Source organism: Seriola aureovittata, chromosome 22 (genome assembly GCF_021018895.1).
Source record: "Seriola aureovittata isolate HTS-2021-v1 ecotype China chromosome 22, ASM2101889v1, whole genome shotgun sequence".
NCBI classification, from domain to species: domain Eukaryota; kingdom Metazoa; phylum Chordata; class Actinopteri; order Carangiformes; family Carangidae; genus Seriola; species Seriola aureovittata.
Window position 1 is genome coordinate 6,383,179 of NC_079385.1, and position 13,197 is coordinate 6,396,375.

A 13,197-nucleotide genomic window follows, 5' to 3' on the forward strand; every position below is an offset into this window, starting at 1 on the left:
TATAAATCCTGATCAACACAAATGTAAAAATACAGTGACTTATTTTGTTATTTGTTGATGATCATAGTTTTCATGCTGTTGAAAGGTCACCAACCTAACAAACTAGATTACTTAGATAGCTGTAAGCTAGTGTGGCTTCATCTTGAAAGGTGTGCTGTATTTAGCAGCAGAGCTCGAGGCTTCATAATGTTTGCTTTCTGTTTACTTATTCCTTTTTCTTGAGGTGCAGTCTAAGGGTGGGTGGACCAATATCTGAAGTATTGATACGTCTTGTCATAGGTATTGACACTAGCATCAATAGGATTGATACAAAACTAATGAATTTCAGAAGTAGAAACTATGTCCACAAACGTTTCTTCCTCCAGAAAGAGTGTGAAGTTGGATCACATGAACACACTTTTTTAGCACATGCACTCTTGTGTACATACACACAGCTGTAACCTTGTTAGTGACACTGATGGCTGAACAAACAAGGAGTATCATTTGCAGTTATAACTAAATAACAGAAAGGTTTAAGGGAAAACCTTTTGAGACAATTCTTGCAGAGTTGATGAGAAGATCGACTGAGGTGTTGGTAGGAGAAGTTTTTTACCTTCGGACAGTCAGTTTCCAGTCTTTATGCTAAGCTAAGCTAATGAGCCTCTGTCTGTAGCTTCATACTTAGCATACAGACATCAGAGTGGTATTAATCTTCTCATCTAACCCTCAACAAGAAAGCAACCGCATTTCCCTAAAGGTCAACTAAATGTCCTCCATGTTTGACAAATCAGTTGGTGGCTATGATTATGTATTAGGAAAGAAGAATTTATATGTTCACATTATCATAAATTATGACACACTGTTGTCCCCTGTATGATAGCATACTATCCAATATTAATAATAAAAAAGTATTGTGTTTGTGGTTTTAACTATGGTATTATTTTGTATCAGATCAAAACCAAATGTTGTAACTAAAGTACTTTAAATGTCCCTTAAATCATTTTTGTCCAGTTAGTTCAGCAGAAACAAGCAGCTTTAGCATATGTTGCCCATATGAAGTTCATATGCTTTATAACGTGTTGGCAAACAGAGATGGACCAATGTTAGCATTCATTTGAAGTAATGTTTCTGTCACCTGACAAATGAAGTCTGGATTCCCTCTCTCTTAGCTCTGTTTTTGGTCTCCACCACCTCCTGACAGAATAGCTGGCTGTTTAGCTGCTAAGCGCTCCACTGTATCCACCAGCTAGTTGCTAACTGTGTCTGTCTGCTGTTTGGTGCTGGGAAGGTAAAGTACAGTCGAGCTGTTTCACTACAAACAGCTGACTGCTGCTGCTGCATGAAACTAGGTGGATGAGAGCCGTGAGACTGAACCAAAACGTCACCATGGCTGTGGTGAAACCAAAACAATGAGCTCAGGGGAAATAGTGAGTCGTGTCATGAGATGATGATTCTCAGATTCTCAGATTTGTCACTACAAGCAACATCTTATTATTTTTAATGGTTAATATAAAAATGTTGATCAGTTCAGTTGTAAACTGAAAAAAATATATCACCCCACCCACTGTGCTCTAACTCGACCAATGAGGTCATTTCTTTTTCTGAGACTTAAACTAAGGATTTTTTTTAATGCCGCCTCTTTGTTTCTCCAGCTCCCTCCCTCCCTCATTCATCTCTCCAGCTGTCGCCTGGTAGAATGTAAATGAGTCCCTCACCACAGAGTCTATGACGGTGTCAGCCCTCTCCTTAGTCTGTGGTCTCATTAGAAGCCTAGTGAAGCTGACATTTACCCAGCCAGTGTGTTGACTAGCTCTTCGCACGGGGCACACAGGTCAAGACAATACTCAGTGAAACTTCAACAATCCAGATCTCTTTGGAGAGAAGGGTGCTGGAGAAATGCCTGGACATTAACTGAGAAAAAACTCAAAAGGGCCACAGTAAGACTAAAAAAAAAATTTTTAAAAAGCGCATTTATTCACACTTTGATCTAATCAGGTTCAGATAAATACCCCCTATGATGAAGTCTTTAACCTTGTTAACATGTCCATATGATGTTTTTTATATAATACAAGACATATGAGCAAAAATAAGCCCCACGACTGAGTATTTCAGTATGTCAGTACAGAGAGAGTTAGCATTAGCACAACCATTGACATTTACTATGTGAACTACAAACTACATACACAAATGAAAGATGCTAACTACGCTAAACATTCTGTCTGCTAGTTGCCAATTTTGGATCAGAACAGAGTCTGAGTCTGGGTCTGACTGAGGCTCAAACATTAGGCTGAGTCTCTCTGATGTTTCCTCCTCTAACCATCTTGACACTCTCTGCTCTTCCACCTGTCCACCTGGAGCAAGCAGGTGGTGGGCGGGGCACAAGGCCTGAACCAGAATTCCTCAATGAGGAAGTAAGAGTAGATGTGCTTCTAGTCCCTGTTACTTTTGAGTGAAAACTTTGTTAAACAAAATATTAATCATAGCAGAGGATTTTTACAGAGTTTAAAACATGTCTGGAGAGGAACTTTAAAATCGAAAGCGTTGCCATTTGTGTCCTTCCTGTATTGTGTAAACAGACTCAGATTCTGCATCAACAGAAACAATCCACATTTTTCTCTTCTTGTTTTCTGCATGAAAAAGCTGAACTCATTCAGGTTATTTTGCACACATTTGTTAATGTCAGCACACTGCATCATCGTAAAGAGATCATTCACATTCGCAGTGATTTCAGTGAACAGCAGCTGCCTCCTGAGCCCTACAGTGAGCTGGAGAAATGGCTCTGTGAGCCTGAAATTAATAGGATGGCCATAGCTATTTCCTGACTCTTCCTCCTCATGGGACCCCGCAGCTCTGTTTTTCTGCGGTCCTCTCATCCTGTTACTAATGCCTGACTCAGTGTAACCCTTATCTCCATGCTCACTACATGGCCTGATAGGGCTCTGTGTGTAAGCAATTAAAACGGCTTATTTGCCAGATAAGTGGGGGAGAGCAGTCGGATTGAAAGCCACAGGCTGCCTGTATCAGGTCTTTAGGTTACAGCCCCCAGGTTAAATAGCCCGGGGCGCAGTGTGAGCTAGGCAGGGCGCACAGCTCGGTGTGTGAAGGGGATAAAACCAGAGGGAAACACACACACACAACACACTCTGTATGTTTTCCACAGAACCAACATACAGAAAAATTAATATTTAAGCATAATAAATAAAGTTAGGTGAGGATACGAGTCCTCGTTCACAAAGACACGTATGTGGATTTAAACAGCTGTGCAGAGATAGAATTAAATGAGTGAATGAAGCAGTTTATTTCTGTTCATCAAAGCCTGGCTTCCCTTTTGATTTCTTACAGGCAGGGTTTTTCCTTTCAACACAATCCCAACGTACTCTATTCCAGGGCTGAAATACAGAGGAAAAACTTGCTTTATTATCACAATAAAACTAATCACCACAGAGACATTAACTCTCGGGTGGCCGTATTGTGTAAATATTGTGCAACTGTAACTCTAAGTTTTACACAGCAGTGTGTCTGAATTCTAAATGTAAGAATGGTGTGCTATATAATGTCCTCAAAAATTCCCATGGGGTCGGGGTGGGGGGGCTACATAACAAACACATAACATAATCATTTTCATTTAAATTCCATCAAATGTCAATTCATATTCAGAAGTTTAGTTAAACTTAACTAAACTTAAACTTTAACGACGCTTAATTCTGCACTCAAATGTCCTGGCTGCCTACGCAAAGAGCGGCTGCCTAAACCACTTGAATCAGGTTGTGGGTTGCCAGGTTGTGGTAACAGATGGGTTGTGTTTCATGCACAATCTGGTTAACTTGGATAACGTCAGACATAAAACGTATGACGATTATTCATAATAAAGGCTGAGGGCCATGCAGATTATGGGAGAAACAACAAAACGGGAGGGTGCCGGGAGATCAGCTTGCCTTGTGGAAGACAGGAAACAGGAGTATTGGTAGGCACTGTCCGTACTGTACATTTCCACAGCGCACCATTTAGTTCCATAAATGACAGTGAAGCAACAACACACTTGTTGGTGCTGCCGCAAAATGAAGATGGTTCATGATCGTTTGAAACCTCAATTTACTACTTCATTAACTTAAAGAACAGGACGGTGATGTTCTCTGTTTTCCTTCCTGTCAACAGAATGTCACAATAAAACCACCTTGTATTAAAAGCCTGTTACACCTTACCTGTCTGAATAACGTTCAAAGAGATATGAAGTCATCCAGATCGTGGTTTTACCAGCATAATTAGGAATCATTTTTAATTACTGTATCTGTCAATTTGTCATTTGGTTTGTTTTGCAGTGTGTTCATACTAACTAATCAATGATTTAACAGTTTTTGTGTTTATCCGTGGGCTTGGGTAAGATTGTGGTTTAATAAGGATTCATATTGAAGAGGTCAAAAGTGACTTAAAGCACAAGACAAATATTTACTTTATTAACTAAAAACGACATTCTCTTCCTGACCAAGGTGCTTTACGAGCCACACTAGAAACTCAGGATGTGGACCCTGCAGTGTCCACCCTGAAAAACTACAGTCCAGCTGTTTGAGGAAAATCACTGAGCCTGTTCAAAATAAATTAAGATTAATTACGTCTTCATTAGGAATTAATTATTTTGGAGCTGAGCGAGACAGAGAGAGAAAGGACACTTGCTAACGTGGGGAGCATTTAGCACTGGCTAGCATAGCCATCTTAACGTTAGCATGACTGTTGTCTCTACAAGAGCATGCTAGGTAGTTAGCCAGCAAACAGTCCGTTCAGGTTAAGCTAGCTCTTCTACCCGAGTCTTTTCTACTTCATCCTGTCAGATCACCTCGCTGTCTAATGTTATTGTAATGTAGCAGTCAGATCATCACCCTCATGACTCAGACACGCAGCGGCTGATGGTCGCTTCAACAATCTGAACAATGACAATGAACTAGAACATGAAACAGAAGAGTGTTGCAGAGAGACATTCAGGGAAATACTGAAATGGACTGCTAAACAGAGGCAGGCCATGCACTAAATGTAAGATAACTGGGTTACAGTGAACTACATTTTTACACAAGTCTGCCACATCCAATAGTTTCTGTTCATCGAATAATAATCGATCTACAAGCAGCTACTGTTGGCTCACTGCGTCTCTCTATAGTCCATTATCCAGTGGATTACCAGCACACCTTCAGATGTGTTTGCTCACAAAGCACAGCATGAAAAAATGTAGAGATTGGAAGAAGAGAAGAGTTTCCTTTGTTTTATTTATTTTTTTGGACCACGCGGCAGAGCTACAGAGAAGGAGAAGACTTTGACCTTGGCCATGACCTGAACAAACTGTAATGAGTTCAGAACTTCTGCCTCAGCTCAGTATTGTTGTGGTTTTCAGAGTGCTGAGAGCTGGTAAACAGGATATTGAGTCCCAGATGGGTTTGGCTCACATCATGAAAGTAGTGTAGGCCCTCAGCTCTGCACACACCATCAGGCATCGAAATGAAACGGAGGGAAGGGGATGGGTGGCAGGAACGAGAGGGGAGGGGAGAGTGGGGATAGAAAGATGTTTCTGCTGTCCAGAATATGTGTTGGTGTGTTTGTCTGGAGGCCTTCGGAGAGTGGAGTCATCCTGCGTGACGGGCACATGTTTATAAGCCAGTAGGCCACACACGGAGCAACACTAAGACGCTGCTGCAAAGATAAGATGGCCACGTGGGGAAAAACCTGGACACAGACCAGCAGATCTCCGTCTCCTCTCTCTGTCTTCTTCAGTCTCTCTCTCTCTGTCTCTCGCCCCTTTTTTTTCTGCCTCTGCATGAAATAGGATCATAGTTAACTGGAGGAGGACTGTTGGATGAGGAGGAGGACAGCATGCTACTATGAAGACCAGGGCAGAGGAGGATTCTGAGACGGCAATAAACAACAAGAAATATAGACTGTCAGACCAGGAGCACCGAAAGGCTTCGTTTCTCCATTAACTTTTGCAACTGCAGCGCACGCTGTTTATATCGTGTTGGAGCGATTTCATTCCTGTTTTGGTAATTTAACTTGTCGTAGGAAAGCTAAATGAGTATGCATGTTTTTGTGGAGGAGATAGTTGCTATCAGGGACAGACTGAAACAATTATTCAGGCCAGGAATTTGACTCCATCCAAGGCTCCCATCCTGCAAACCATCAGACCGCTAATTCTGTAGGCTAACCCTGTTTGTTGATGGAACAGGAACCAGACAAGTTATACATTTGACCACTTTGTTCATCTGGGAGGAAAATGATCCAGATTACAAAATATAAACATTTGTGATTGACCAATACATGTGAAAAAAATGTTATTATAATAATATTAATAATAATAATATAATGCTATTATTTTTACCAATATCACAACTGCATGTCATTACAGGAGGCTACATGTGTACCTAATAATCATAGCAGAAATATTTATATAAATATAATCATATTATGTCAATAAGTTAACAGAGCATTAGGTGTAGTACTTTTCCAGTGTGCTCTCACTCTCTCTCTCTCTCTCTCTCTCTCTCTCTCTCTGGCTCTGAAACAACAAAAATCAATTATTATTAATTATTATTATTGATGGTCATTATCAAAGGCAAACTAAGTGTAGAAAGATGGGGCTGGCAGGAGCAGCGCTGCAGCAGCACCGGTGTGGACACACACTGCAGCCGCAGCAGTTTTGACTGTCATTCTATCAGTTATTGCGGCAGTCATTCATTCATTTGTTCATTTGTTCGTTCGTTCGTTACTGTAGTGTGAGAACATGGAAAGACCAGGAGCTACAGCTTAGAAGGTCAGGCCGGCCGCCTGGTATCCTTAGGAATTATGTTCATATTGGACAATTCTGCACCTCATGATTTACGTCTGATGCCACTGTCCAGTGCCAGAGTAGGAAGCAGTGTTTTATTTATGTAGCAAGGAGAAAGTAAAGGAGTGGGTATTGGGAGACTGTAGTTTGTGTCCCATCACATGGGCAATATTTAAACAAAACAACAACAAAAAACTGGAGAAAATCACATTATGAATTACTTTCATTTTCAAATTTGCTGCTATAATTTCATTAATTTTGCTCCGGAAGAATCTTGACCATATTCTACTAACAGCCCCAGTTTACAGTCAATAAATCATTTACAACATTAAAAAAACTTTTTCTTTGAAAAACTGGAAATAATTCTTTTTATTATTATTATGTTGTTTACTACAAAAAAATGTTGCAGCAATGTAACTATTTATAGGAACCGAGAGTTTCCTCCAGGTCACAGCATGGATGTACATTGTTATAGCAGTGAGGTTAGAAAATATAAGCTAAAGTTAGAGGTAATAGTTTCAGTCATATGTATCTGACCTTTGGCCACAGAAAAGCCCACAGCCAATATGAAAACTAGTGAAAGAACCAGTCAAAATAAATTCCTGCCAAAAACTGTCAGCAGGTAAAAAATAAGAAAAAAAAAAATCCAATCAGAAGAAAAAGAGAGAAGCAGGAGAAGAAGACAGAGGTCACAGTGAGAAATGGAAAGGAATCTTTCGCTATTATTTTATCATCTGTGCAGAGCTCTTGTTTATTCAGTGGCTGGTGAATTTGTTTTACTTCAAATGAAACAGAGAGGAGAGCGAGTGCAGATCAAATAGAATGTGAAAGAGTGAAAACAGCTCCCGCTTCCCCCTCACATCAAACACCAGCTCAGCCGGTGCCAATCAATTTTTATGATTGGCACCTAAAACCGATATTTTGCACAAATTCCAATAGTTCGAGAAGAAAAAAGCACAAACTCGCCCATCAAGGCGGCACAGCCGAGAACCTGACCTCCTCTCAAGTCTTTCATTTGGACGCAGAGGAATAAATCCACGGGCAGCTCACTGAGGCTCAGAGGTTTCATCTCACGTTCAAAAGCCTTTTTTATATTCACAAAAAATGTCCAGGTCTTCAAGACTTTTCTTTAATGAGAACAATGAGAAAAACCTGTCATTGTTTCTTTGTCTCCATTGTGGTTGCACCAGTTAAAAAGATTTTCTTAAAACAGGAGATACTGTTGAAGACAGACTGCTCTGCCTGTATTAAGATAATAAATTCAACACATGTGGATGGGACTTCAGTGGTATTGTCCCTTTTTAACAAAACAGTTCAGTGTTTTTAGAAACACACGTACTCGCCTTCTTGCTGAGAGGTAGATGAGCAGGTCGACACCACTGTCATATTTCTGTGTAAGATACAGAGCTAGACGATATAGCCAAATACATTTTTTTTTCAAGCTTTGGGACAATTTTCAATTTTACTAACAAAATTCAGAATAACAAAAACGCGACTGAAATGTCATATTTTCTAGGACTCATTACCAAGAGTAATAAAAATGCTGCATCGTTACACATATTCAGAAAATGTAGGTCATACCGTAGTTATGACTGTCAGTACCAGATACTTCAACTAAGTAGAGTACAGGCATAATTCAACTCAGTACAGACCGAGCGGACAAGTCCGCATGCTAATTCATCTGCTCTATTTGTGTCCCCTGACGTTAGCCTCATATCTGCAGATGGTTTCTAGCTAACGTTACATTAGCTAACCTCCAATCTGCTTTACTTTACAGAACCAAAACACAGAAGCGTTTCCAGGGGACACAAAAAAGTGATGCGCCCAGCTGGGACGCACTCGTTCATTGCTTTTAACTGCAAAGGTCATACAGCATTGAATAACTTTTCTGTAGCACAAGCTTTGTGTTTATCTTAAAAAGTCTATTTGCATGTGTTTTTCTTAAGTTGCAGTGTGTTGAGCTCTCAGGGGCCACCATAACAGAGCCAGCTAGCCACCTGTGAGACAGTCCTATAAACCGCAGCAGCTACGCAATGTGACAGCTAACGTGACCAAGCTAACGTGACCAGCTATCATCTAAGTTACTTTTTGACTTTTTGTGTCCTTGTAATAACTCTGTTTCCATGATTCAGACATTCTACATATTGGGTGAAAACATTTTTTTTTTTAATTATATAAATTCAATATAATGTGACCAGCTAACATTACCAGCTATAATCTAAGTTACTGTTTTCATGATTTAGACATTATACATATTTTTAAATTAATCAAATGTATTCAATATATCACCCAATGCCTTTTAAAAAATCAAGCAGGGCCTAAAAAACATTAGCTTAGCTTAGCTTAGCATCAAGACTGGAAACAGGTGTAACAGCAAACCTGGCCTACTGTCCAAAGGTAACAAAATCTGCAGAGCACCTTTTGAGTTCACTAACAGATGATTCTCAGCAGAGCTTTTTACTTAACATTAACAGTGGCTCTGCTCTATTTAGGTGTCCCTGTGAGCCATGACATGTGTGACTGTGAGGCAGCAGGAACAACACCAGGATCCTGACACTGAAGCAGCTACATGTAGTTCAGCCATCATACACCTCAGCCAATCCTGATGCGATTAGTGAAAATATCTCCTGCGAAAAGGCCTCTTGACAGCAATGTATCACAAGTTGTGGTTTGATGGGAGGTTATGTGTTGACACAGTTAGGTACAGTATATACCTACAGTGAACACCTGAAGGACTTTGAGCTTATAGAGACATGATGCTCTTACTGGAAGTGTTGGTCCTCTGAGGTTTCCATTCAGGAGCCCTGTCATTTGCCCCTTGTTATTTTGCTTTTATGTGCTAAAACTATCCTTGACTCTCTACTTATTTGTTTAAGTAGGTTCTAAATGTGCTATTTTTATGGAAAAATAAATAAATGAATAAAATAATAATGACAAGGAATTTTTACAACAAAAGACTTGGGCACCCTCAGAGACGGACTAATTCACTGCTGGTGTGGTGCGTGTCACAGCTGTTCAGAGGACTAAGTCGGCGTGGTTGGCGAGGAGCAGCAGACCATGAAGCCTCGGGGGTCATCGCTTTGGATCAATGGCAAGGCAGCGTGAGGACATGACCCGCCAAAAAAAAAAAAAAAAAGGTGACATTGGCTGATCCACTGGCGCTGGCCAGACTGTCGGCACCAGGTCGCCCGGCTGGAGGGGGACCGGTCTGACCTGAACCAGACTGCCCAGAGCGTTAAAACTGGATCATTGGTGGTGGAGCTGCTGCAGCTAATGCTTCCAGCTAATTGGGGACTGCCAGGGCTGCCAGTTCTTTTCTGAGGGAAGTAGCTACTGGCTGCTAGAAAGTTGCTAGAAGTTGCCAGATGACGTCAATTTGTGATTTGCTGCATCCCTGTGCTCTGCAGTGAGGTAGGAGTGGTGAAAGATGGATTTCACGTAAATGTAGAAAAACATTGATGTAAAAATCCAACATTACTAGTCCGGATTCAAAATTATGTAAAAATAACTATGTAGTTAAAGTTTTAAAAATTGGTTTAAACTATTTTAAATGCAGTTTGATAATGTTATCCAGCGGTTACCAGCCTAAGGGTCGGGCCCCTCCAAAGGGTCACAAGATAACTTTGAGGTGTTGTGAAATGATCAATGAGGTAGGAAAGAAGAAAAACAAAGTTCTTATGATGCATATATTTTTCTTTCTTTTTTTGCCTTTGGACAGAATCTTTGCTTTTTGGCGAAATATCAGACAATTTCACCTTTTTATTTAAATGACATCATTTAAGAAGTCGAGGGACAAATATCTTCAGTGGAGCCGACAACTCGTGGACATCTGGGGTCATCGGCCAAAAGCTCATCAAAGGCCCTGTCTCTTTCCTAGTAAAGGTCATAAGTAGCATAAAATGGATATACTCAAATATACATGAAGTACTTGATAAGCGAACGAGCACATTTCTGTATATCAGCACTGACAATGTTAGGAATCAACACATCCTGAAGAAACTGGATTAGCTTGTGATATCGGAGCAAGAGCCGGACCAACAGGGTTCGGACTTTTACAATTGATTAATGCTGCGCCGCTTTTTCAAGGCCACACTTTTTCCAGCTGTTTAAAGCTGGAGCCATCGTTACGCTTCAGTGTCCCCATGCAGCTCCTGCACATGGTTTTCCACCCTCCAACACTGAACAAGTGAAAACCACTGGCATTTACAGTTTTCAATTACAGTTTCTTCTCTTCAACCGGTGTTTGTATTTACTGTCAGACATGTAAACTGTCAGCATGTCCAATTCCTTTCGTTCCCGTTTCACTTGGTAAATTAAAGCTCTGCGTGTTCCTGGCAGGTGGAAGAGGAAGAGTCCGGATCAGCACGTCTGAAGCTGCTGCACCCCCCATGTCGCTGGATTACATCACCACGTTATTGGCCCCAGGTGAGCCCACATTAGTCGCAGTGCAGGAGGTCAAATCAATGAATCCCTACTAAAATGAGTCGACTCCCTGCAGCAGTTTGGTAGTTTGCTCACAGGTTGTCATCCTGCCACACCTGCCAATAACATACTATCTATTTCTACACACAAAACAATATTAGCTGTGGTCATTGTGGAGTTTGTAATGAAGACAAGACTTTATTAACCGCCACTGACCTCATAAAAACAGACACAACTGGAACAACTGATTTTAACTCATTTTGTTTTTACACAGCAGATCAGTTTTAAAGAGCCTATGTGTTGGATTGTGCAATTTCACAGACACTTCAATAAAACATCAAATTAAATAAAAATAATATTAAAACAATTACAATCTAACACCAGTTTTCTAAAATAAAAAATAAAAAGTGTAGCCAAGTGGAAGCAAGCTCTGTAAGTGTGTCAGAAAACAACACTGCAAGAAACACCTGCAGTGAAAATCAGACTGTCTGTCTGTTAGAGGGGAAAACTTCATGTCTTTATTAACATGTTTGAAATATACTGTATATTGTATGACTGGTTACAGGTCAATGTCAGGCACTGATGAATATTTCTCTCTAGAGGAGAACGGGGAGTGACACTTTAAAAAAAAAAAAAAAAAAAAAAAAAGGCCTACACTGTTTTTTGTGTAATTGCTGAAGTGTTGATTGGATATCGATGCGGTGCTGATGGTCGACAAATAAACGCCTCGCACCGGATGAGTGGTTTTCTGCTCATGACTGCGCGCTCTCACCTGCGGGAGAAACTCTCAGCAGCCCCACGCAGGGGGCAGAATATGACCGTCGGGGTCTTACCTGTAATTGTCCCACTCCCTTCCCGCACCTTGAAGCCCTTTTTAAACCATCGGTGGGGCCGCTGCTACAATCCAGTGGTGAGTCGGTGATGTGGACACATTTGCGTCCTGGACAAGGCGAAAAAACAAACGGTGTTTTTTCTTTCTTTTTTCCCCCCCCGGATGAAATCAAACAGCTTTTTCACAATCACGCACGATTCTTCTTCTTCTTCTTCCTCTAACGCGGCAGCGCGGGCACCTCATCCGCCGCACAGCCGAGATCCCCGGGCTGCATCCAGAGCTGCTCCGATAGTCCAGAACCCAACAGAAGCTGCGGGACTCAGGCGGTTAATGAGCGGTAACTAACTGCGTCCTGTCAGTGGCCTGCGGTGGGTGAGTCACCCGGAGCACCAGGCCACGCTCTCACCGTGGATGTGGGAAATTGTCAAGAGTGGGGCTCGGTCCTCATCGATCACTTCAGCCTCCAGTCTTCGCTCCGCCGCGTCTCTTCCCAGTCTGACGGCTCAGCTCTGTGCGCACTAACTTTTATGGAGACTCCGGAGCGCACGGCGCACCGCCGCCACCTCTCCGACTGCGTTACAGTAATCCGATTACTCTAACGGATCTGTTCCCTTTTTAATATGTAACATATGAACGTCACAGCGACTGGCCCGAGAGGAAAGAGTGATTTTCCACTTTTCTCACATTCAAATGAACCTCAGTGTGATAATGGACCAGTATCTACTTGGATGGAAAAACAAGAACGACCAGGTCTTCAAACTAATGTTATATCTTCGTTATACTACAAGGCTCATTTGGATATTTCTTAAATAATAATTCACAAAAGTGAAAACGGAATTATTCTCATTTTAACGAAAGATATAAAAAAAAAAAAAAAAAAAAAAGATAAACTGTGAGTTTAACACTAAAGTAGTGAAACGGATTTTGGCAGCTCGGGCGCATTTGGTGAAGTAGAACACACATGATGAGAAGAAGTGGATTAATTAGTAGCTCCCGCAATAATATCAATAATACTAACAAATGCTAGAACTTCTCAAACACGTGACACCTCCATCTTCTACCTGCTCTGGCCACCTGTGACCTGTCACCACATTTTCTCCTGTACACGACCCCGTGGTCTGGAAGGTGTGCAGCCTGTGAACTGTTGAACTGTGGGGAA

At 41.3% G+C, this 13,197-nt stretch overlaps 1 protein-coding gene and 1 long non-coding RNA gene across 3 annotated transcripts in view; one reads left to right on the plus strand and one right to left on the minus strand.

Annotated features, from left to right (window-relative positions):
- Positions 1-12,044, plus strand: part of LOC130163320 (uncharacterized) — a 91,644-nt gene extending 79,600 nt beyond the window's left edge. The window contains exon 3 of the long non-coding RNA XR_008826462.1: positions 11,123-12,044. This is a non-coding gene — a long non-coding RNA (uncharacterized LOC130163320). The remainder of the gene's footprint in view (positions 1-11,122) is intronic.
- Positions 1-12,178, minus strand: part of LOC130163318 (chemokine-like protein TAFA-2) — a 62,403-nt gene extending 50,225 nt beyond the window's left edge. For both annotated transcript variants that reach the window (XM_056367441.1, XM_056367440.1), the window contains exon 1: positions 12,040-12,178. The gene's annotated coding sequence lies outside the window, so the exon portion shown is untranslated. The remainder of the gene's footprint in view (positions 1-12,039) is intronic.
- Between the last annotated feature and the right edge of the window lie 1,019 nt (positions 12,179-13,197).